This window comes from Stegodyphus dumicola, chromosome 8 (genome assembly GCF_044657685.1).
Source record: "Stegodyphus dumicola isolate Sdum_Otavi_A_Nest chromosome 8, ASM4465768v1".
Taxonomy (NCBI): domain Eukaryota; kingdom Metazoa; phylum Arthropoda; class Arachnida; order Araneae; family Eresidae; genus Stegodyphus; species Stegodyphus dumicola.
Window position 1 is genome coordinate 141743609 of NC_140775.1, and position 26912 is coordinate 141770520.

Below are 26912 nucleotides of genomic sequence, written 5' to 3' on the forward strand. Positions count from 1 at the left end.
TTTATTAACAAACTCAACGATTTCAAAGCGAGCGATGGCAATACTCTACGAAAAAAAAAACATTTTTATCTCTGCTCGAGACTGTGTATCAGAAATTCTAAAGATATGCTCATGCGATATTGCTATTGAATTGAATTTTATGTTTAAGTGCGAAAAACATGATATTTAATAAGGTAGCACACAAAATTTAAATAAACGCCTCTTTGGGAGTAAGTTTTTTCTACATTGTTATTTATTTACGTTGTAGCCAGTTGTAATATTTAAGTTCACCTGATTTAAGTATCACTGACAGAAACTTGTCGCTTATCTCAAAATAAGAGACAGAACATGGCAAATAATATTTAGAAAGCGCGACACTCAAGGATCGGTGATGAGTAAGCTACTGTAATTGCTATGTCGCACATTGTTGAGACGATAGTTCCTTCATTTAATTGGGCAGGATTTTGCATATAATTCCTAAGAATTCCAATAATAAAAATTTATTTAACGGTATTTGACAATAATGCCAATATAATTTGGCCAATTTTGAATCCCGTGGAAGGCATTGGTATTTGTAAACGTATAAGGTATTTGAAACGTAGGGACATTTAAAATCCGCCTAACTGAAAATTATCTCAGGAAGCTGATGGCAGACAAGATGGGTAAGAGATCATTCGATCAAAATTGGGATGAACGTTGTAAAAGTCATACTGTCATCTAAAAGTCTTAAAGTCTATAAGGTATTTCTCCCCGCATTCTTGGATGCCTTTGTGGTGTGGTGGTCTGCTAGAAGGCGGTTGCTAATTTTTCATCTTGCCTGCTTTCAAAAATACCTAATGTCTCTAAAGTCTTTTCTGACGAAAGGCGCTCTACTCTTACTTGGTCATAAATTGCTGAATACTGATAGTTCAACTTGTCTGGGTTCGAACCCTGGAGAATGAGTTGGTTGCATGTTTGGGTTTTGTGGCTCTCCCCGTGTGTAACGTGAATACGAGCCATTTTTATTCAAAAGATCTTCCTCGAAGACATCCCTCCTCTTAGGCAGATAGCCTTGGTGGCATTCCATATTCAAATAATTTAACCTAACCTGCCCTTTATTGGTTATGATGATTTTGTGGATCTGATCCGATTGAAATCTTAAGGATAAGCGTCAACAAACATTGTGTAATAGTAACGACATTCAGAACTATATGCAAGTACTTTTAAATTATAAAATGGTCAAATGTTTATCTAAAATTGCAGTCTTCTTCTACAGTTTTTTCGAAACATATTAAATAAAACTGTGGTGTTTTAAGACTTCCAAACTGCAAGTTGGCAATAACTTCCAAACTGCTTCCTTAATATTTCTTCTTGCCTTTCGTTTGCTATTTTTCTCAAAATAATATTCTTTAATGAATATCCGCAAGATGAAATCACATTTCTCGGTCCGATGGACTGCATATCATATGTTTTTCGAACACACAAAAGTATACAACTTTATCATCTATCATATAAAGCTAAGGATAGTTGATTGAAAAAATAACTGGTTTAAGTTCGTTGAAACGTTCTGCGAATTCTGGATACTGACACTATAAAGATATCCACCCTTCCCCCCCCCAAAAAAAAGGGGGGGGATTCGCATCTTAAATTGTGCTAAAAAGTGAATCCGAATTAGTGAATCTAAGGCGAATCTTGATTTTCTCCTCGGGCTGCCCAGATAACTGTGGCCTTTCTAGATTTGAATTCCTGCGGTTTATAAGCTGTGAGGATACATAAAAGATCGTGTTTATTCGAGAAACGTACCATCTCTGCTTCAATTGCAACATAACGTATAACGTCGCTGATACTGTATCGGATTTGTTGGCTGATAATGTCGTATTACTTTTCCAGCATGTAATCGATTCAGGTGATTTTCACACACTGAATACGTGAGGAAAATCTAAAATAAAATTTTCATTCCTGACTCAGATTGCTGTTCTTGAAATGCCATATTTTTGCTTGGTGAGAAATCCTGGATTACAATTTTTTTCTGTCTTCCCATTCAGAAATCTCATCTATATGACTTCAATAATATATATGATGTTCCATCAATATATATTGATTACATCTGATCTCATCTTTATAAGGATATTTCACTTTCTATCAATAAAAGTTATTATTCTGTTATTTTGCTTTACGGTAATTATAATTACATATTTCTTCGATTCTAAGCTATGTAAGCTATGTATTTCTTCTATGCTATATATATAAAAAAAAAAAAAAAAAAAAAACGGTGTGTTTCAGAATCAATGGTGTTATAAGACTGGAAGATTTGATTCAAATTATAAATTATTCAGAAGTAATTAATTTTTTCAAATGATAATATTCTGCTTATTTATAAGTGTTTAAAAATACTTGTAGATAAATCTGAAGTTTTATTTTCTTCTTATTAGTTTCTTTCTATCTTTATTCCTGTCTTTCTTTCTCTCTCGTTTTCCTAAAGGTGGACATGATAATTAAAGAAATATGATATAAACTTCCGGTATAATAAAACATTCTATCACTCTTTTAAGTCTGTAAAGGATGGCGAACCAGAAACGGCGTGCGTATAACAGACACTTTTTTTTTTCCAATGGCGGGCGGAGGTCTATGCTGACATCGGACACTCCTAAAACAACATCTGGTGGTCTATTTATTATGAAGGCACCTAATAGGTGGACTACCTTTGCCTCCTATGAAGGGACAGACAAATACATCCATGCCTTCTACGGGATTCGAACCAAGGCCCTTCGGTATCGCAGTCAAACCAGCCAACGTATAACAGACATATGTTGGCTGGTTTCTATTTGCTTCGCTATTGCAACTATAGTAGACCAGCCTTTCTCAATCTGTGATCCTCGAAGCTTACGTATTTGGTCCTGGGAAATCAAAAAAAGAGAAAAGAAGATAAAATTCAAGTTACACCATATTATAGCTGAAAATTTTAGAGTTTGGAAATTACACATAGCAGTTTTCAATCACACTTTTTTGATTAAGTCTAATATTTTATAAAATTTATGACCTACGAATTTCCCACTATTAATCTTAGTAACAAGAGAGTCATTTAAACTACTGATTGTGGTGCTTTTTACCAGCATCCATCCAAATATAGAACTGTTACGCAAGAACCGGTAGGCTCATCCATTTCGCTAATTGTGAGTACCAACATTTATTAGCCCAAAGGGGGAATTTGCCCGGAAGGGCTATTAATTTCGTTGTGACATTTTGCGTCGTCTACTATAAAACGGCGTTTCACTTCTAAAATTGCTGTCACCAAATACTGCCCTCTTCTTTAAATATTGCTTAATATTTAAAGAAATTAAATAATGAAGAATCTGCATGAATGTATGTATTTTTCTCGCACTGTAAAAAAACAACGGTAGTTAGAGACATCAAATTTTGAATAACGTAGTCTTCCTGAATATGGGTATCTGGATACCCTAATTTGGAATTTGTTTTATTATCTATTTAATATTTTGCAAAACTTTAAAGAATTTTTGATTAACAAACTCAACTATTTCAAAGCGAGCAATATCAACACTGTGGGGGGGGGGAACATTTTTATCTCAAGCGCGCGAGATAGTGTATCGGAAATTCTAAAAATATGCTCTTTTTAAATACTTTGTGATATTATTGTTGAATTGAATTTTATGGTTTTAAGGGCGAAGAACACGATGTTTGATAAATAAAGGTAGCATACAATACGGTAAAAAACGCCCCTTTGGGGGTAATATAAAGTCTGAAAGCTTTCAGATGTTTTTAAATATATTTTTTTAAAATTCTCTTTAATAAAGTAACGAATATCAAGATCTAATAGCCTTGTATTATTAAAAGCAAATATGCACTTTCTTTTATTTACTTAACACCAATTTTAATGAATTTATACTGATTCTAATTTATACTTATTTATATTTTAAAAAATTATTTTCGAAAGGGACAAGAGTAAGGTGGTTCGCAGTAATTTTAATTCATGAAATTACTCTTCTCTCGAAAAAGAAATGAGAAACGCTGCTGTAGATGGCATTATCAGTACAAAAACCTATGAAGGTATAAAAACAACGTGAAAACGCTGAATGAGATTTATTCCCTTCAATAAGGAATCGTAAAAATGGATGGCTTGTAGCACGGAGTATCGCTAACAGGTGGGTTTGTAATGCCATATTATTTGCAAGAGTTGGAACAATAGTGTTTAGCGCTGGCAACAATGCTGTGTGTTTGCTATGAAACAGTACCGTTTTCGTTTATAACCCCACAATAAATGGGCTGTTTTGTCCTAGCTATATGCATACGTAGTGACGAGAAGAACACCATGTAAATTGCCGTCTGAATTTCTGTTCTCATGATGATTTCGAACAGGAATAACGGATGTTTTAAAACGATTAGCTGCTGAAACCCACTTCTAGTGCTATGAACAAGAAGGAAAAACTTTCTCACGTAGAAATAATTCAAATTACATGAGCCTGATCGTACACAAAAGCGAAACTGAAATGCCAGTTCAACAAGTGGCATCATTACGAGTCAGCAAGAATATCAGATATTCTGAGCCCTGCGTAAAATTTGTCGTGTTCTCCATGCACGACTGTGAAGGCATTATCCCATTGCATACCATATCTCAATGACAGACCATTAATGCACAGTATTACTGTTCACTTTTTGCAATATAACCTGCGTCTCAAAAGAAGCAGCAAAACTTTCTGCAGAATCCTCCCATAATTTTGCTGGCCAGCATACGCATGAAGGCATTTAGCGCAAACTGTGACTGATCTGTTCCTTCAATGGAGCTTTTTAGGGGCACAAACATCTACCATACCTAATTAAGACACAATAACACGCCGAACAAATACTAATTCAGAAGTCAAACAACAAAAATCAGCGTTATATTCACAAAATTTTCACAGGACTAGTTTCGATGGTTTTACCGAACCATTATCTTCAGCTGCAAAACCGCAAATGAACAAGATAGGAAATAATGATTAGATAAGATAAGGAAGCCTGGACAAGAATAAGCAAGTGGCGCCATCTGTTGGCGAAACCAGAACTAAAACATAATTTCTCTAAAAGCCGAAGGCAAATTTGGATTGGAATTAGGATCGTTAACTAGAACAGAAAGATTTTTATGAATGTGAAATGCCTCTAGAAAATCCAGTTCTCCAATGGAAGATGTTTTTTGAATAATTTTGGCAGCAGAAAAATTGAAAGTGTGATTTTCGGACCAACAATGTTGAGCAACAGAAGACTTCTGTGTTTCCTTTTTTCTAACATATGCCTCATGTTCTTTGACGCGAAATTTTAAGGCTCTCTTAGTTTGGCCAATGTAAATTAAACCACACTGGCAAGGAATCCTATAAATACCCCAGGAATTCATATCCGGAATGGGGTCCTTGAGTATAGAAGTTGGAATTTTATTGATGGGAGAATAAACAACTCGAAAGTTAAATTTCTGCAAAATATGTGCAACTTTATAGCTAATTGATGGAAAGAAGGGAATGACAACAGAATTTTTATAATCTCCTAAAATAAGAGTGTGGCTTTTAGTGAGTTGAGATGAGAATTTTTTAACTGCTTGATTAATAATGTTGGGTGAAAAGCCCCTGTCAATAGCTATTGCTTTTAAATAATTTAGTTCTTCGTCAAGGGCTAGTTTGGAGGAGCAAACTTGAAGAGCACGGAAAACATAGGAATAAAATGAAGCTAACTTTTGTTTAGTCGGATGACATGATTTAAAGTGTGGTGGAAGGCAAACCGATGAAGGTTTACGGTAAACTGTAGTACTGAAGTTGGATGTGTTACGTGTGACCAGAATGTCGAGAAACGGAAGAGAATTGCAAGTCTCGAGTTCAAAAGTGAACTGAATAGCAGGATCAATAGAATTCATTGTTGAAAGAACTTTATTTAAATCATCTTTATTACCTTCAAACAGGGTAAAAGTATCGTCTACGTAGCGCAACCATGCCGGGAAGTTTAAAGTTTCAAACAATTTTGATTCATAATAATGCATGTAGATATCAGCCAGGATGGGACTGAGGGGGCTTCCCATGGCTAATCCCTCAGTTTGCTTGTAATATTTATTTTGGAAAACAAAATTTTGACAGGGGCTTTTCACCCAACATTATTAATCAAGCAGTTAAAAAATTCTCATCTCAACTCACTAAAAGCCACACTCTTATTTTAGGAGATTATAAAAATTCTGTTGTCATTCCCTTCTTTCCATCAATTAGCTATAAAGTTGCACATATTTTGCAGAAATTTAACTTTCGAGTTGTTTATTCTCCCATCAATAAAATTCCAACTTCTATACTCAAGGACCCCATTCCGGATATGAATTCCTGGGGTATTTATAGGATTCCTTGCCAGTGTGGTTTAATTTACATTGGCCAAACTAAGAGAGCCTTAAAATTTCGCGTCAAAGAACATGAGGCATATGTTAGAAAAAAGGAAACACAGAAGTCTTCTGTTGCTCAACATTGTTGGTCCGAAAATCACACTTTCAATTTTTCTGCTGCCAAAATTATTCAAAAAACATCTTCCATTGGAGAACTGGATTTTCTAGAGGCATTTCACATTCATAAAAATCTTTCTGTTCTAGTTAACGATCCTAATTCCAATCCAAATTTGCCTTCGGCTTTTAGAGAAATTATGTTTTAGTTCTGGTTTCGCCAACAGATGGCGCCACTTGCTTATTCTTGTCCAGGCTTCCTTATCTTATCTAATCATTATTTCCTATCTTGTTCATTTGCGGTTTTGCAGCTGAAGATGATGGTTCGGTAAAATCATCGAAACTAGTCCTGTGAAAATTTTGTGAATATAACGCTGATTTTTGTTGTTTGACTTCTGAATTAGTATCTACCATACCCTTTGACCTTAAACTCCTGCGATTAGGATTGGAATCCTAAGATGAAGGAGTCATTCTATGGCATTCGTTTCCAAACTATTTCATAGATTCTTCAGACATCGGACCGTTCCTTTCAAAACATAACAAAACAAGTGTTGCTACAATTATACAGTGAATCCCACATAGTTGGCGACAAGGATATGTACAATGGTGCATCAAAATATAGTTAAAGTTACAGAAAGGTATCTATTTCAAGTGTATATTTTATGTGTAAAGATATCTATTATAGCTTCAAAGAAATAGTCGCGCTACAAAAATTTCAACCCTTAATAATATCATAGCTAGAGAAAGGAACAAAAAAAAAAACTTTCGGACATATATATAGAAAGAAGATCATTAAAATAAAATTTAAAACTAAGCAAAATTCAGACTGACTGTGATTATAATCTACATAGTCTTCACAAAAGTCCTTACGCGACTTTAATTTTCGCAACCATTGATCGTAAATGTAATTTAAATAGCGAAAATATTCATATTATGTTATTTTTAAATTTAAAAAGTAAAAAGTAAAACCTAAAAGCTTTTGACTCCCGTAAGATTAAAATTGACCCAGATATTTAATTTTAAAATTTGATATCATATCCAAGGGTTGTGTACAAATTCAAGGGGGAAATATTTAAATTTGTACGTAATTAAAAATGGAATATTAGTGTAGGAAACGGCTTTTGGTATTAATCGATTAATAGTTAATATGCAGATTGAGACGAAACGTTTTGAACGATACAAATTGTTTCAAAAAGACCTTATTTACATAAATCTTACACAATACGTGTTGTAGTAAGCAGTAACAGATTTCAAGTTTTGCCTCATAGCCAACTTACGACATTCTTTACATAACTTAAAAAGCAAAAGTATTTCTAGTCCATTTTATATGGCTATTAGATTATGACTGTAAAGTAAAGAAATTACATGCGAATGTTATTAACTTATTAACATATTTTTAAGATCTGAACATTTTTAAATTGCTTGATTCAAAATGCTCTCGCTATACCAAATGTAACAAAGTTAAAAATTAAAAGATGTTACACTGTAAAAAATCACAAAAGAATATCATCGAAGGACATTAAATGAAAAAAATCACCTTTAAATTATTTTGTATTTCTACTACTTTCTCAAGAAAGGCTGACACAAATGGCGGAAATTCCAAATTTCGAGATTGCAGATCTCGGCCAATTTTTGTCATATGGAAGTCAAACCTTTTGCACTTTTTTAATAATGAATATAAATGTTTTCTAAATACAGCCCGTAGAACTGTATAAACGGTTAGATATAGTAATTTTTACATTAATTTTTTTTAAAATCTAAATATGTTCACCCATGAAAATTTACATCATTTAAAACATTTTCTAGACTGGAAGTATATGCTTTGAACAAACGGTTGCGAAACTAAAGGCTTGCTTTGTTTAGCATGATTAAGGCAAATCACTCGAGGGCTATCTGCCTAAAGAGAGGGATGCCTTCGTGGAGGACTTTCTGGGCAAAACTGGCTCGTATACACGTTACACAAGAGGAAAACCATGAAAACGCCCATGCAGCTAGTCCGTTCGCAGGAACCTCGGACCGAACTTCCAGTGTTCAATGGCTTTACCACTCTGCTGTTGGTGGGCGGGAAAATAAAGACCGCACAAGGTTAGGTAATTCGAATATGGCAAAGCACTAGCGAATTATATGCTTAAAGGCAGGCCTTCGTGGAAGATTTTCCAATTAAAACCGGCCTTGTATTCGTATTACAAGGAGGAAAACCACGCAAACCAACCATACAGTTAGCCCGTTCACCTCGGTTCGAATCTAGGCCGTTATATTAGTGTTCAACGATTTTACCGCTCTGCCACTGCTAGACGCCATGCCTCAAGAGAACTTTCATGGATACTGTGTACAGTTTTCCTGTAATATGGCATTAATTAAATTTTCTGAGTGTTTTGATATAACATTATGCAATTTTAAAGAGGATTATATGACGTAACGAGGATGGTTGAAGATGAGATCTTTAAACATATGGAAGAGAAGCGTATCCATGTGGAAATTAATGTCGCTAAAATTCAGCTTAAGCGCCGAATAGAGAAATTTGTTATGCGTTTTGAGATTTACTTGGACGAGTTGCTATTCTTGAAGATTTCTTCCTTTTCATTGTTTTTTCCCCCTTCTGTTTTTATTATTTTCCCCTTTATCTTATTCTTTTATTTTTTGATTTCCTTGTTGCCATCAAATATTAGAGCCTTGTATTATATTTAAAGACATTAAATAATGAAGAATCTACATGTATGTTTATGGTATTGCGATGAGACAATGGTACCTAGAGACATCAAATTTTGAATAACGTTGTCCTCCATTGGAATATGGGCATCTGGAAGCCCAAAGTTGGAAATTGTTTTATTATCTACTTCATATTGTGTAAAACTTAACGAATGTTTGATTAACAAATTTAGCGATTTTAAAGCCTTCCATTAATATTAACATCGCCAGCATCTTCAAGCATGGTTTGGTTTTGTTGGTTTGGTTTATTAGATTACGGCATAGCACTCGAGGCCTACCTGCCTTAAGAGAAGGATGCCTTAATGGATGACTTTCTAAGGGAAACTGGCTCGTATACACGTTACACATGGGGAAAACCCCGAAAACGCCCATGCAGCCAGCCCGTTCGCGGGATTCGAACCTCGGACCGAACTACCAGTGTTCAGCGACGTTACCGATCGGCCGCTGGTGGGCCTCTTCAAGCATGGATACTTTATGCGCGAGGTTTCTGTACATTTCTTACTGGTATTATGTTGGTAGCGTAGCAATGCAAAGACGTTACTATGCCTAACTGTATTTTGCGTCCAATGGCTTTGAACACCAATATCACTTTCCAAATCCTGTTTTGAATCCCCCGTGAAATAAAACGTCCCTTTGGGCGTAACACAAAATCTGTAAGCTTTCAGATTTTATTTGTTTATTTATTTATTTAATTATTTTTAAGTTTTTTTTTTTTTTTTTTTTTTTTTGTAAAATCATTGTCAGTCTGAAGTTTAGTCGTTTAATTCTTTTGAGTACACATATTAGAGTTTTATTTCTCCTCGGCAATTTAAATACCAGAATATTCCAATGACATGGTTAAATGATAACTTTAATTACAGTTCTTATATCAATTACTAAAATAAGTTGATGAGTAGTTCTTTTCTGTTAAGATTACTTGCACAAGACGACGTCCTAAAGAATGAAGTTAACTTCAGTTCAAGATATAAGAGCAGAACTTACGAAGAAGTATTACTGAGTAATTACAAAATTACTTCCCGAGGATAGTTTTATAAGAAAACGAGTTTCATTTAACCAGAAAACCCAATCAATAACGTTTGAGGGTGCGCAATAGCATTTAATTAGAGGCAGGATGTACCTTAATTGCGGCCGTTAATTACATGAAGGAGGGAAATAAAATAATTCTTGTTAGTTTGTTTAGTTTTGAATTTAGTAATCTCGAGAATTTCCCCCGAGCTACAACTACAGTTTTAGTCCGAAATGCGCAAAGCAAAAATATGAATATTTCAGGAAATATTTTTATGACGTAAACTATAAATTTAACTATATATTTAATTTCTTTATTTTACTATTTTTCTTGTAAATATTAGTTACTCTATTTGTAGTATGTTTTCTTTTAAATACGTAGTTCATGCTCAAAGAAAATTCTTTTCCTGTAAGTTCATTTTTAATTTCTCTGAGAAGACATTATATTGTTTCTTAACTACAAAAGATTTTAGGATAGGAGTGAACGAGATACTAGACTTAAAGTGCTTTGTTATTAATAATTTTAAATCTCACTAATGGTTTATTCTTTAGGATGTACTTGATTGCACTGCAACACTGCAGTACGTTATAAATGTACCAAAAAGAATACGACGAAGAACTAAATACTAAAGAAATTAACAATAAGCAGTAAAAGTAAGCATAACTTAGTAAATTTGGATCAGTCTGGGATTGAACGTGGATCGAACTCCCAGCATTCAGCGGTTTCAACCACTCAAGCCGTTAAATGAAAGAGAATGATATCGCCGGTAACTATTGATTGAACAAAAAGGGCGAAGTAAAAGAAAGTAAGGTTTGGTTTATTAGATTACGGCAAAGCACTCGAAGGCTATCTGCCTTAAGGGAGGGATGCCTGCGTGGAGTACTCTTTAGGGGAAACTGGCTCGTATACTCGTTACACATAGGGAAATCCACGAAAACGCCCATGCAGCCACCCCGTTCGCGGGATTCGAACCTCGGACCCAACTACCAGTGTTCAGCGACGTTACCGCTCGGCCGCTGGTGGGCTAAAAGAAAGTAGGAAACGTATTCTTGAAAAGCTGAGGGTAAAGAGATATTAAAATTAGATTTATTAGGGATCATTAACCAGAATCGATAGACTTTTGTAGGCTTGAAACATCTGCAATAGGAGATCGAATTTTTTCGACTAAAGACCTTGCTTTGAATAATTTTGGTTCCAAAGAAAACAGATAATATGATATTTTGAGTAACAACGTGTAATGGAAGGTTTATGAGTTTCTATTCTTCGAACATCATTCAGCTATGGGAGTGCAAATAATGACGAGAAAAGTGTGCTTAAGCGAGGGAAAAAAAAAAAAAAAAAAAAAAAAAAAAAACTGTTGTTGCTGTCTGATGCTCATTTGTCTGACCTATAAGTCAGCCCAAGCCCACGAAATTCCTCGTGGGAAAGGGCGCAAGATTACGCCTGTCGTTGGCTAAAGACTTAAGCACCGTACAGGTGACAGTGCAACTTGGCTCGGCTTCGCCCCCCCCCAATTTTGATGGAGAGCACCCCGGGGGGGGGGACGAAACAGGTCCGACGGCTTCCCAACCCCTCTTCCCCTACCACAAGCTCTCGAGAGGACTTTCGGCTTGCCGCATATTTAGAGTGCCCCTTGCCGCATGGGCACTATACATTTACAAACATCCATGCCTTCTCCAGGATTCGAACCCGAACTCTTCGGTATTACCTGTACCGGTTGGGTAGCATAATATTTGTAGAAGGTTGTAATGCAAAGATAGAAAACGAAGCTAGTGGCGCCATCTACCGACTGAAAAATTAAAGATAATAAAATAGGCAACAATTCTTGAAAAGTGAATAATAATGATTGTTTAGTGTTACATCTATAAATATATTGTTCAGTCTATAAGGTATACTGGAGTTTCTTCACCGGAATGGGATTTCAGATCTTGCAGCTGCCAATTGGAGGTGTCAATCCGCTAAACGAGACGGGCTTGCTTGGTTAAACTGTTACGGCAAAACACACATCTCTATCTAAGAAGAGGGATGTTTGCTTTGATGGTCTAGACGGGATTCATGGATGTACTACTACTATGTTAGATACTACTACCTGTAAACTACCTCGTATTGACGTTAAAAACGAAAAAAAGTATGAATTCCCTCATGTAGTTCTTTTTGTACTAAAATTTGCTATAATATTACAGAGATATTAAAATGCTATTTACGCATTCAGAAATAATTTATAAGCAATATAAGAAACCTTTTTGATTCGTATAATATGAACACACTATAACCTGTAATCTAATTTTCATAAAAATTATTATGAAAGATTATCTTGCGACGCTTCTAATGGCATATAAATGTTCTTAATTTTCAGCTATTCATTTATCGATGAAGTTTAAAGTAAATACTAAACTTGCATTGCGATTTATATTGAAATCAGAAAATTATAAAATTCACAATGGAATCAAGAAAAAATAAATTTTCAATAATATATTGCACAGGAATTTTTTTTTTTTTAATGCTATTATTTCACTAAATACTGCAAAGCATATGACGTTTATCTGATTAAGAGCAGGGACGTTTGATGGTGGACTTTTGAAAGAAAACTGACTTATACATTACACATGGAGATAGTCATGAAAACACCGAACAATCCACAGACAGAAAAGTACATTTTGTTGTAAGAGCAGATGTTCATTTAAAGATCAGAATACTGTCAAGGGACCATTTGCAATTTCGCCTCTTTAAAAGAAGGGGAAAGTACTTCGGGAAACATAGATCTTGAATGAGCAATTGGCAATGTTAGGAATAGTTCGGTTTAAAAGCTGTTAAAATTATCGGCTGCAAGACCAGATATTGTTTCGAAATCCAAAATAGAATGACAGGTATACTGCTGATCCCAATACAGACAAGAAATTATTGTGAATAACGCAAAATTATTCGTCGCCTTTAAAGAAGTTTAGAGAATAAATTTGTGTGCGCAATCTGTACCAAGCATGACAGCATTATTCCTCTCGCTTTACCTTCAAATTACTTGCGGTATCGTGTGCAAACATGGACGACACGTATCTGCTTTGCAAAGCGGAAAATGCTCGTTATCCATTCAGAGCAGCGGACAATCAATTTTACTAAGCAATGCAAATCAATCCCTTTTAGGCATTCAAGTTCATTTACTGCAGAAACTATGTGAAGGAAATCAACAATGCAGTGAGTTTCATTATATCACAGTTTTCAAATAACGAAGGAAAGTAAGATAAATTCAAATCCTATGTGGAAGAAGGAAAGATTTAAGTGGGGCGCTTTCAAATGATTTGAAATGCAATATATTAAAGTTTATCAATTTAGAGTTGAATACCATGCACAAATTCTTCATTAACTAATTCTGACCATTTCTTTCTTCTTCTATTTTATAGCAATAAGAGTAAATACTGAAACAACAAATGTATACGTGTAATGTATATGCACACACACAACATACACATATCTACAGTGCCCGCCACTTATTAGACTTTAGTGGTTAATAAATTCAGCCGCTTATTGCGTTCAGTTTCAGGTACCAGAACGAATATATATTAATCAATAGAAAAACCGCCGTTTATTAAACTCATCTCCGCCGCATATAAAACTGAAACTGGCAAATGGCTGATTATTCAGATCTGGAATAAACTGTTTGTGGCAGATAAAAGGTGCTTGTGGTTTACTCATTTATCTTTTAGTCATGTAGTGTTTCAATAAAACGGGTTTAATAGAAATTTCGGCCAGTGTAGTTAGAACCAAGGCCCTCTGAAGTGTTGGATACCCTTCTCTAATTCCTGTCAGACACTAATTGCAAATATCTTTGTCCGCACTCAAGCTGAGAGCGACAGAATATCTTTGTTCTATAATTAAGAAAAGAAGTCCTCTAGATGTATTCAAGTTCATTTATAATCAAGTTCTTTGATTATAAATGAATGTTTCCCAGGATTAAAGCATAGATGATACTTAATTGAACATTGGTTCCCTTATTCGAGCACCACCAGATATGGGATGGCCTTTGATAGGAGGTGTTCTCAGAAAACATCAGGAAATGCTTCCTTGCATTATCATGCGTTATCAGTCTTGGGTTGGAAAAGAGAAGTAGTCATTGTAGGCTGAAAAAAAAAAAAAATAAAAGAAAGCATCGATTACACCTATAACAAGATGAAGTGACAGCTATGGAATGATCAGCTATCGAGTTAAAAGGAACGGTATTTTTTTAACTATTCATGGAGAGCTCTTGTTGGGAAGCGTGCCAATAAATTTGATTCCTCCTATGTAAACATTAACATTCTTTCTTTTACTATTTATCTGAAGCTCTCTGACATTTTTTTATGTGTGTACATGTGCGTGTGTTATGTATATGCGTGTGCTTTGGGTTTGCTTGTATTCCTTCTAGTATTTAAAAAACAAAATATTAAATAAACCGACTTGTCTCAGCAAAACTAACCATCCCTTTCTGCAGATGGATTGAGATTTTTTCCCTATCCGGCAGTGCGAGGATCTAATTAAAGCATGTTAGACTGACTATAGGTAATTAGTTTCTTCCGACTTCCAGCTCTCATCGCTCCGAGGCTCCTTCTCTAGCCGCAGATCTGGCTCCTTCCTGGTGTCTTGATTATTCTCTCTTTTCATTGCTCCTTCTCTAGCCGCAAATCTGGTTCCTGAGGAGTCGCGACTATCACTATCAGCTCTCGCTCTGCATCTGTTCAGCTTCGGCTCCTCGGTTTGGAGCTTTTCCTTTGAGCTTCGTTTTGTTTCTTCGAATGTTGTGTCATCGTATATGTATATTACGTATTATCCTTTTTATACAATATTATTATAAATTTTACGTAAAATAATAAATTATATATTTATTTTTTTTTAGTTATTTTATTAACGCTATCAGCTCTCGCTCTGCATCTGTTCAGCTTCGGCTCCTCGGTTTGGAGCTTTTCCTTTGAGCTTCGTTTTGTTTCTTCGAATGTTGTGTCATCGTATATGTATATTACGTATTATCCTTTTTATACAATATTATTATAAATTTTACGTAAAATAATAAATTATATATTTATTTTTTTTTAGTTATTTTATTAACGCCTTGCAGTCAAGATCTGTGAATTTCTCCTTAATCTTCTTTAGTTTATATTTAAAAACATAAATTTGTCCATTTAATGTATTTTTTCAAGGTTGCAGAACAAAATTTTGACCCTACCGCATAGACGAACCCCGAGCGATATTTGGTAACATTTTGCCAAATTAGGAAAAAAAAAAAAAAAAAAAAAAAAAAAAAAAAAAGGAAAATGCCGGTATTGTCAGCAGACAATTTCATGTTCTTCGGGATCTGCCTCCAATCTAAAAAGGCATTTAAAGAGAAAAAAAAACCCGAAAGGGCCGTTAAAAAGCCACCCAAGGCTGCCATCAATTGGCGATGGAACCGCAAGCAGAACTTAGGGAAATCCTTTCTCATCAATCTCAAATATTTCTTCGGACTTCTCCTTTAATGTCCAACTCAGCTGAAGACCTCCATCTAAGATTTGACCGTCGCTTTGAATTTGGATCTAGATCCAGCTTTCCTTTACTCCGACCTCTTTACAACAGTCTATAACTAAATTTATTAATAGAAGAAAGCTGATCACATTAAGTAGAAATAGATCCTTGGACTCCTTTAAAAACAAAATGAAAAAAAAAATATAATCCATTTTCTGTAGTTGAAGATGTGGCATTTAAAAAGCTCGTTCACATACTTAGCCCAAATTACAATTTCCCAAGTTGAAAATGTTTATGAACTTCGTTATTGTCGATGTCTTTATGATGAATTGTTACTTAAAAATGATTAGACCAATGCAAAAGCCGTTTGTTTGACTTGGGACCGGGTGGATAAATATTAATAACCTTAGTTTTTATGCACTTACGGCGTATTTTATAGACGAAAGTTCAAAATTAAAAATCATATCTGTTAGAATTCTCAAAATACGAAGATAGGCACACTGCGAAATTTTCTTACAGTGTGGTCAATACTATTACGAAATCGGCTGCTACTATTTTACAGTTTCCACACCCACCATGGCTTGCGCATTCATTGAACTTACTTTTGCAGCACATTGTTAGATTTTCGATACAGAAAATCGTTGACGTAGTTAAACAGTCGTGGTGTATTTTAAAACAAAGTTCATTCGCTTTAAGCTAACTTGCTGAAATGCAGGAGAATAAACTCAAATTGAAACGAGATGTATTACTAGGTGAAATTCAACCAATGGTATGTTAAAAAGATTTTTTTTAAACAAAGAACCAAAATTACTTCCCTCCTATATTAAGCGAAGAGTTATTTAATTTGTCAGATCAAGATAGGAATATTACGAAACAGGAAGTAGAGGTTTTAAAACTTATCCGCGATGTAACACAAGAAGTGTCATCAGAACTATCTCTTCCTAAAATGGGAATTTTAATAAGATTAATAGTACGTCAGATAAATGCTTACAAGGACAGAAATAAAAGCATGGAATTGTTGCAAGAAAAAGAGTTGCTCATTGATGATATAACGGTTGTCAGAACGGCTTAGGCTATCTCTAACAACGAGCTAGTTATCCAACGCTTTCCTGGACGCAACTTTCCTGGATTTCCGCTTCAGAAACGGGGTTTCGCTGATGAACTGAAATAACGAGAATGCTACAATAATGCTTTAGTAACAATGAAAACTTTAGGTGTGCAGTATCAGACGCCTCAAATACAGCAGTCAAATCCAACTATTACCTCTAGTGAGAAATTTTCCACATGGTAGAGTTCAATGAAATTATCAACAAACATCAAAGAGCACGGGACTCGGGATCTGCTGCAAAGTGGGATTAAATAAATATTTATCAGAGGATTATTTACCTAGAAGTAGTGACCCTTTATTTTAGTTGGAGTCCCAAAAGCTAATATAATAATAATAGTTGTATAAACTTATTCTAAAACAATTATGCATTCCGGTTAGTTCAGTGCCCATGCGAACGGATCTCTTCGAAGAAGGCCAGATATATACTGAGGAAAGAAACCACATTTCGTCGGAAAAGTTAACTTAAATTATGTTCATACATCAAAACCTAGTTTCTTATGGTAGATCAGTATATTTTATTAAATTTTTAGTGTTAAGTAATTTTTGTAGTGCTGGTAGTAGGTATTTTTACATTGTGTTTTGTAGCAGCAGTAAAATATCAATTATAGTAATAAAAGAATGTAGTCTTTCACAAAAGTGAGTTTATTTTTCATTAGTTCTCAACGTTTTGAGCATTTGGTTTGTTCCAGAATTTTATTGCTAATTTTGTGTAGAAAGGGGATTCAGGAATCTCGAAACTAAGTTGAAAGAATTCAACCCAGGGTTGAGTTGATTCCACAGATCCCACTCCTTACTCGTTTCTCTCTGCCTTTTTCCCATCTTTGCACATCACTCTTGATGCACTTCCGTTCCGAGTGTATTCATCGACGTCACTGTTAGTGAGAGATGAATCGTAAAAAAGAAATGATTCACTTCAGTGAGGGAACGGTTCCGATCTGATCCTTTAAATAGCGGTTTTGTCCATCTCTTAAGAGAAGCCGCTTCTAAAACGGGGATTTATTAAACAGCATGGCACAATTCACTTAAACAAAGAAATAAAATTGTTAAAGAAATAGTTCTCCCCGGACGGAACACTGGTTTGCGACACAGACTGCTGTTCCGAGGGACCAGAGTTTGTATTCTGTAGAACGTAGAATGTTTGTAAATGTATAGAATCTGTGCTATGGGGGGTACTCTAAATATGGCGAAAATCTTCTCGAGAGGTTGCTGCTAGGGGAAGAGGGGTCGGAGACCCTCGGATTGGATCTCCCGGGGTGCTTTCCATCAAAACTGGGGGCGGAACTGAGTAAAGTCGTATTGTCACCTGTATGATTTTCAAGGATCAACGATAGACGCAATCTTGCACCCCTTGCCACGATTTATGTTCCCTTGTATGTTGCCTTGTTCTCATGTTGTGGTCAGACAAGTGAGATAAGTCGCAACAACACAAGAAAAAGAACTAGTAAAAAATGCAAATGTTTCAAGGAAGCGTAAAAGTGATGGAAAATAGATAGACATTGAAGCCACTCTTCTAGAATGGTTTTCAAACTGTGAGAATAAGAAATGTTTCAATTTCTAGAGCTCTTTTGACCACAAAAGTTGTAGAATTCGTGAAATGCTAGGAGAAAATATTGAGCTAACTGATGGATGGCTCACAAGATGGAAAAAAAGAAATAACATTGTTTATCGGACATGGTGAAGCAAGGGGCAGATAATCATTCGGCCGAGAAATGGATAGGAGACGTTTTAACCAGGGTTTCCAAAATATACAACCCACATAAAATTTATAACACAGATGAAACTGGTCTCTTTTACAGAGCGCTACCGGAGCACACGTAAATGTTTAAATGGGAAACAGAGGCTGGTTTTAAGAAGTTAAAAGAACGAGTTACTATCTTATTAACGTGGAATATGGATGCAACAATTAAAAAGACGCCAATAGTTATTAAAAACAGTAATATTAAAGGAGTCAGGAAATTGTACCATAATAATAAAACTCCTGGATGGCAATCAATATTTTTACTAATTTTGAAACTAGATAGAGAACTGAAAAACCAAAAAATAGCTTTACTGTTAAATAATTGTGTTGTGTACGCCTCTGTCGTTTTGAAAAACATTAATTTTTTTTTTCTTTCTGCAAATACGACTTCTATCATTCAAGCCATTAGAGAAAGTTATTATAAAACCTTTCAAATGAAATTTCATAAAAGGTGTCGTTCAAAAAAAGGCAAATAAAATTTAATCTTGTGGAAATGTAAGCACTTCGAAGGAGATAACAAAGTCAATATCTTTGTTACAGACTATAGTCAGCGCATATGAAACATCATCTGAGATGCATATTATAGTCAGTCTTCCAAACAGTTAGAAACTGCTGTAGAAAATGTGGTTCTTATTTAGAAAAAATTACAGAGGAAACTACGAGTATTTCCAATATTTTGGACATCAGTGATTGAAATTATTGAAACTTCGTTTTTAGAATATTTTGCAATTGATGATCATATTGAGACAGCATGTGAAAACACTGACTATTAAGGTATTCAAAGAGCTATGTAGAAACTAAAATTGACAGTGACTGCATGCCAACCTCAGCTGAACAGAGAAAAGCACTGCAAATTTTAAGAACTCTTGAACTGAAAATTGGAGATAACAGAATAATACAGTAGAAAGAATTTTGACCAAGAATGCGAGAAAATACGAATATAGTAGTTCTTTATAAAAGTTTAATTTTTTTATTGAAAATTAAATTAAAAAATAAATTTCTATGTTTCGTGAATAGTTTAATTTTAGCATCAATTTTTAATTAATAATTTAGGTATTAATTATTAGTTACATTCTTATTGAGTTCAAAGTTGATAATAATTTGTAATATTGAAATCGCCGTTTGTTAAACTCAGCCACTTACTCAGCCACTCAAGCTAGAGTACCAACCGCTTGAGTTTATACTCTCTAAAGTTGCTCAAAGTGCATGTTTCTGAAAATATGTGCTTTGAATATTTGTGCCTATACACTGCGAATCTATCACACAAATTAGTGAATAAAGTTTGAGTTTGAAATTACAGTATTCTGCTGTATGCTCATTGAATTTACAGTAAAATTCCCTACATTTGTAGATTCATAACTCTAATACAATCAAAATATAAGATTTTTGGAACTATTAGCCCTCCAGTGGCGAGAATGAGTAATATTATTGGACACTGGTAGTTCGACCCGAATTGAAATCTCTTTAAATGGCTTCGCTGCGTTGGTATCTTCTTGACGTTCCTTATCTGTAAGTTAAATATAAGCTTTCCTTAGAGTTTTCTCCATGAAGGTATCCTTTTCTTTAGGTAAATAACTTCGTGTATTTTGTTGTAATCAAATGATCCAATAAGAATAATTATTCAGAATTCTCAAAATCTTATTTACCTGTTTTAATAAATAAAGTTAATGGAACCTCTAAAATATTTTTTCTAATTCTCAAATCTGTTTTTTTTCCTTTTGCTTTTCGTAGATGGATTCTTATAGCACTTTTTTCTTTCAATTTTTTTATCTGTGTTTCATTAGTTGAATTCAGTATCCTCAATGAAACATATTAATCTTTAGATTATAGTAATCTTCAGCTTTCCACACCTCTCTGCGAATTTATTTTATAAAATTCAACTTTTTTCAGTATCTTTAGCCAGTTTTAAGCTTTGGCAGCGACTGCTTCAAATGACAAATAAAAAGGAAATTCAACGCATTTATAGCAAAACGTTGGCAACAATGATACGATATTATGTTCCTCAAACGCATCGTGCCGGAAGCGAAGAAAAGTTTCCGGCTCTACGCATGGAGAAACTGATCGACCGGCCCCGTGTATTCGCATTGCATCCGGCTCCACCGGACGCAGTCGAAATTTCAAAAGCCTAAACTTCGGACTTCCTATATTAAAAATAACTATTTTTTCGCGTTTCAAGATAAAAGTGGCTAAGTTTGAATGAAATACAGCTGCTCAGTAGCAGCTAGTAGATTTAGGGTTGCTGTAATTCGACAAATGGTCCTTTAATAGGTTTCTATTTTCGATAAAGTTTTAAGGCTTTTGGTGGATCAGAATTTGGCGGTTTTTCTATCAAATGGCGCGTTTCTGTTACCTGTTAAAAAATACACTTCTTGCATATAAAAGTCTGAGGCACGCCAATTCATTTAAATGCGTAGCAGGCTATTGATCTGTATATAGGATTTCAATGCTACTGGCTCCGTCATACAAAAATTATAATTACTTGACTGGCTGTTTAATGGCCAATATATTTCCAACAGTCAACATATTGACGGAACATTTGGCTTGATATATTGTATTTCTCTCTTTTATTAGCCCAAACAGGCGTTAGCCCAGAAAGGCTATTGGTCTCGAAACGGCATTTTGCGTCGAATCACTAAAAGCGGTGAATAATTTTTCAAATTGTTGCCACCAAATATTATCTCCCTGTATTATATTTAAAGAAATTAAGTAATGAAGAATCTCCATGAGTGTATGCATGTTTCTGGCATTGTGAAAGAACAACGATACCTAGAGCCACCGAATTTTGAATAAGGTCCTCCGCCCGAACGTGGGCACCTGGAAACCCGGATTTGAAATTCATTTTATTATCTGTTTCATGTTTTGTAAATTTTTAAAGAATTTTTTTTATTAAGAAACTCAACGATTTTCAAGCGAGGAGTCGCAACTTATTGTATAGAATAAAATATTTCTGTCTCTAGCGCGTGAGACTGTCTATCAGAAATTCTAAAGATATGCTATTTTTAAATATTTTTAGCCCAAAGGCTCTGTAAACGTGTATGCATGTGTAAATAAAACAAAGTCTCTTTGAGTATAATATAAAATCTGAAAACTGTCAAATTTTTTTTAAAGGTGTTTTTAATTATTTTTTCATTTTGTTTCTAATTTTACTGTTCGAAAATCTAGAGAGGAAAATTATGTGAATAATTTAGTTTCCGTAAGACGCAGTTACAGTGAAAACACATCAAATGAAAAGTAGTCATGGGTAATTACAGGTAACTATCAGAAAATTATTTTTTAATAAAGGAAGGTTATATTCCAATAAGAATACATTAGTAATACAAACATTACTATATCTAATTATATATCTTCCATTCTGCTTTTTTCTAACTTGAGTTTTACCTGTTCTTATTGTTGATCTGCTTTCCTTAGGTCTCAAATTATTTAGAAATAATCACGGAAGGTAAATGTGCTGTTGACTCAACAAAATCCTAGACTAAATGTGAGTTCGCGTTCGCTTCACAGTGATTGGTCGTTTTAGCTAGCGTAAATTTCAACAGTTAGAAAGGAGAGGTTCGGCGTGATTTTTATAGGTAGTTGGCGAGAGCTTGTCTTTGTTAATAAGACAAAAACGATCACTACATGGTCATATCTTATTTTAAAATTTAGAGAAGTTCGTTGTTTGAACGAATTGAGAAAGGGAAAAATTACTCGAATATTTTACAAAAATTCAGAACCTGGCGCTGAAAAGCTAGGACTATATTATACGGGTACAGTATATCATCAGATGCGATAATTACCTCTGTTTTATGTATCTAATGCATTATTTGAAATCTTTCAATGCGTGCAGCCCGGGTTACATGACACGAATTCGCGCAGTAATTTCATTCAAAACTCGGTGTATCAAAACAACTCAAAACAAACTCGGTCAAAAATAACAATCAGTTTGAGTTCCAGTTTTTCAACGGCTATAGGTAAAACATTGCAGGCGAAAAAGTTGTGAGAAAATAATGCAAAAGGAAACATCGTGAAAGAGAAAAAAGACAGGGAGAAAATATAACAGTTCTAAAACATTGTGGTAGAAAAAGAAGTGGTTTTGAAACATCGTCATACAAAGCATTGCAGTAAAATTAATAAAGCACCAACAAATCATCGCAGACATGTGCTTCTAGATTCTAAAAGTTTTAAAAGCATATTCAGGTAATGACTTGTGAGAGCAAGGAGGAATGAAAAATTTTATCTTTGTATTTTATATTTTTGAATTAAATAATAACTTTTTCACGAAAAGCAAGTAGGATACTTAAGCATTCAAAATCTGAAAATATTTAGAATGTAATGCTACGTATAACAATTAATAGAATTTGAAACATATGTAGCTAATGATTAAAAGTCATTATTTAATTGTTTCATATAAATGTATTAATAGTTATAAAAATTCATTACTAATTATAAAAGTAAAAAATATGTCTCAGTTTTTCTTCTTGCGCTCGCAGATCTCTCCGTAAACATGCATTTAAAACTTTTAAAGTCTGAAATCACATGTCTGCGCTGTATAATCATAGGTGCTTTATTTTTAACGATGATGTTTTCTGCAACGTTATTTTAAAACTGCGAAGTTTTTAAAGGTTTTCTTTACGCCTATGATGTTTTCCTCTTGCATTGTTTTCTCTGCGACATTTACACTCGCTATGTTTTTGGCGCCATATTTTCGGCGGCCACGTTTTTTTTGAATGCTCAGAAATAAAGAGGAAGTTGATCAATCATTTGGTGAAAAATTACAAGAAATTGTAAGGATTATTTTAATATTATAACCCGGTATTTTATGTCAGTTTTCTTTTCTATTAAGTCCTGTTTCATTTCCCCGATAGAAGAAAACTTCCAGGCTGCGCGATATTCAAATTAAGTAGAACGAAGAAATTACTAAAGGAGGTTTCGGAGGATGAAATCGGAGCGTTTTCTGCCTGCTTGAAGGCCACGATGCTAATTTGATTCTGTAGCGATTAGAATTTTGAGGCGTTGAATTATTCTTGCCATTAAGCTTATTTACGCCGATTTCGGTCAGAGTCAGCTTACGCGCTAGTTAAACCGTAAGCTATACTTAAACTTCATCGAATTTCAATTTATCCATTATCTTTGATTTAAGCCAAACGTGTTGACTTCTGTAAGCACAAGTTGGTGTCGACTGTTAAACTTTATTCCAGTTAATAAAAATATCCTTTACACCCTTCCCTTGCCCCTGTGGTACTTACAAGACATAGGGATAATTCGTATATCGTCTTTTAGAGTTTTGGATCTAATTTATGTTACCAAAGAATACCAAACTCTATAAAGTGATGTTTGGGGAAAAATGGCCATAATTGTATTCTAATATATTTCTTCCAATAACTTCCTGCAATTGGTACAGTAAAAAGAGATCTAACGCGGGAAGTCAAGTAAAAATTACACATCTTTTGAACCGAGATGGCCTTTATGTGGGACACTATATGTTATTAATTAATAATCATTATGATTTGAATAAAGCTGGATACAATACTTTACTTTTAATTTTTACCCTGATATTCGTCAACAGTATAAGGTAAGTTTGGAACAAATTTATTATTCATAAAAATAATGCAAAATATTAATTGCAAATATGCAACTTTTCGAAGGGATCACGAAGTTAAAGGATAGCTTGAGAGAAAATTCACGTTATGAAATTTGAATATCTGAACAGCTGCGAAAACATGTTTGCATGCGGCATGTCACGTGTTGAAAAAATATTGCTTTGGATTGTAATGTCTGGCTGGTGAAAAACTGGATGAATTAAAACAATTTGCTGACAGAAATAAATTTTGGTATATTACACATTTGGCTTTACCATCGCTGTCAGTTTTCTTGAGTTTCACGTACAAGAAAAATCAAGACAGGTTGAAATGCTTATATTTTGAACAGACAGTAAGTGACATTATACATTTTCCACAGAAGTTCTGAAATTAAGGCATTCAGTTTCATGCTTTGCTTTTACAAATTTTATGTGTCATCATCATTAGATAAGTAACATATGAAAACTATTAATGAAAAAAATTAAACGCAAGAGAAATATAAATTACAAATAAAAATAAACAACTATTTTTTAGTACAGGACAGAGAAAATTTTAAAATTGAAAGCAAACCTTTAGAGGCTGCTAAAAAGTCAGATAAAAACTTTAAATTACATAGCAACAGTCTCTAATACTGACACAAAAATGACGCAAGCAAAAACTGTAAATATGTTGGTATGCTATCAAACACAAGAACTTAAAACGCTTATGAAGTGACTACATATTAGTCTACGATAACACTAAAAACAGAGAATTAATTTCCGGGAGAACAGAGTCATGGAAAGATAGGGAGACGAGTGACAGGAGAAGAACAGTTTTCTATAAGGGGATCCCAAAATGGCATACAGAACAATCTATCCACATCAGCAATAAACGCGGATTTACTCTGTCAAATAAAATCCTGTTGACGGAGTCAATTTATCTGCAAGATCTCAAACAGGATGCAGTTCGAGATGGCTTTATTAAGATGGCAAAGGTACTGCTAGTAACAATCCTTAGTAAAAGGAAATGATCTGCCGATAAGTGTAAGGTAAACGGAGAGCTCCAGATTCTATGGGTTCGAAAAGGTCAGTGTGTCTTTGAATTGAAGGATATATAGGAATTGAAGGATATATAGACAAAGGCCTATATATCCTTCAATTCCTCTTATTGACATAAGAAAAAGCGAATACCTTAATACTGACATCTGTTAGAAATTTCGAAGCTGTTAAAATACAGCGGAATTGCTTCATAAAAATTTAACTCTTAATGTAAATTTTTAGAAATGCAACTTTTAGAAAAAGAATTCTGAATCTGAAACTTTTCGCGAAGCAGATATGGGCCTTAAGGAAAAATATCTTAACACCAGAACACTACAGAATAAATGCTTTACATGAAATCGATTAGCGAATGAAGCATTTGGTAATCTATGTAGCTAAAACTATTGTTACGAAATGTCCAGCTGCGTTAAGATAGCTGCGATACTGCGATATACAGTTTTTATTATAGGGTTCTATCGTCTGAGCGATACTTCCCAGGTAAATGCATGAGTTCCTTGCGGAGCCTTACACTGAAAAATTTCCTTGACTTATCTACATGGAAGAATATAGATAATTCTGGAAAAAAATACTGGCACCATTGTCATGTGAATCCAGCGTTAGAAGCTGCATTCTTGTAATGACGGATAAAGCTGGAGGAGGCGGGGTCAGTCCAGAGAAGGAGCCAATCAACGTTGTGATAGATGATGCAAGGCATATCATGAAGTAGAAAATCAAGGATAATTCGTGAACTACTGTGAGGAATGTCGAATATTACCCCTTAAAATTTTCGTAAAAATATGATTAATTGTATAAGAATTGTTATTATACTGAAGTAGACAAACGTATGCAAAGTCAAAAAGTCGTTCTCTGATTTTAGTCTGATGGTTGGTGCTGATATGCGATTGGTCGACGTCATTCAGTGGGGGTGTGTCATACGAGACGGTAAGATAACTTCCACGTAAGGTGGGTTTATATAGGCAGAAAATGCCAAGGGAAGGCAGTGCCAGATTTGGCGCGAAACCGCGCGTTTGGCGACAAAATTGGCGATATGCCATAGACAGGTGGAAAACCTTCTAGAACTAATTCTTACCGGTTTGGCACAGAATGTTCTCGAAGGCAGGCCGAAAGCTATATAAACCCTGCTGGTTCGCGGGTAGTGTGTTTTCGGGCATTCTGTTACTCACCAAATTATCAACTTAATTGAATATATTGCGCAAGAGTTCCAGAAAAAGAACGGGGTTGCTGCATGCTATGTCGATTTCGAGAAAGCCTTTGATCGAGTGTGGCATGGAGGCCTCATTTACAAGCTTTCTAACTTTATTCTACCAAACAGTTTTCTTAAATTAATGATATCCTTCTTAAAGCGGAGAACCTTCCAACTAAGATATGGGGACTCTTTGTCAAGTAAAAAAGTGATGTATAAAGGCTTCTCGCAAGGCAGCGTCCTCTCACCATAATTATTTTCAATTTATATAAATGATATACCTCATCCGTTCTCAAGTAAGGCGCTAAAATATGCTGACGACACGATCATTCTCACAAATTCGTTAAACCATCAGAATGCGGTGGATAAACTCAAGTTTCAAATTAACCAAGTGAGGCATGGTGCAAACTGTGGAAAATCAAAGTTAATCCTTCCAAGTGCAATATAGTGCTCTACCAGAGATACAAGAAAAATCAACATCTAAATATTGATATCAAATTTCGCGGTATTCCTATTTCCATGGCAAATTTCTAATATCTCGCAGTGTATGTGGATAAGACTCTTTCGTTTTATGAGCATGTTATCTACACGATAAATAAAGCCAATGCAGCGTTTATGGCTATCTAATCCGCTAACTGGAAGGAACTCGAAATTAAATTTAAAGATAAAACACACACTTTATGTTACTCTTATCC

The 26912-nt window shown here is 34.6% G+C and overlaps 1 protein-coding gene across 1 annotated transcript in view; it reads right to left on the reverse strand.

Moving 5' to 3' along the window:
* Positions 1-26912, reverse strand: part of LOC118198575 (protein PALS1-like) — a 311959-nt gene that overhangs the window by 270840 nt on the left and 14207 nt on the right. The gene's annotated exons all lie outside the window — the stretch shown is intronic.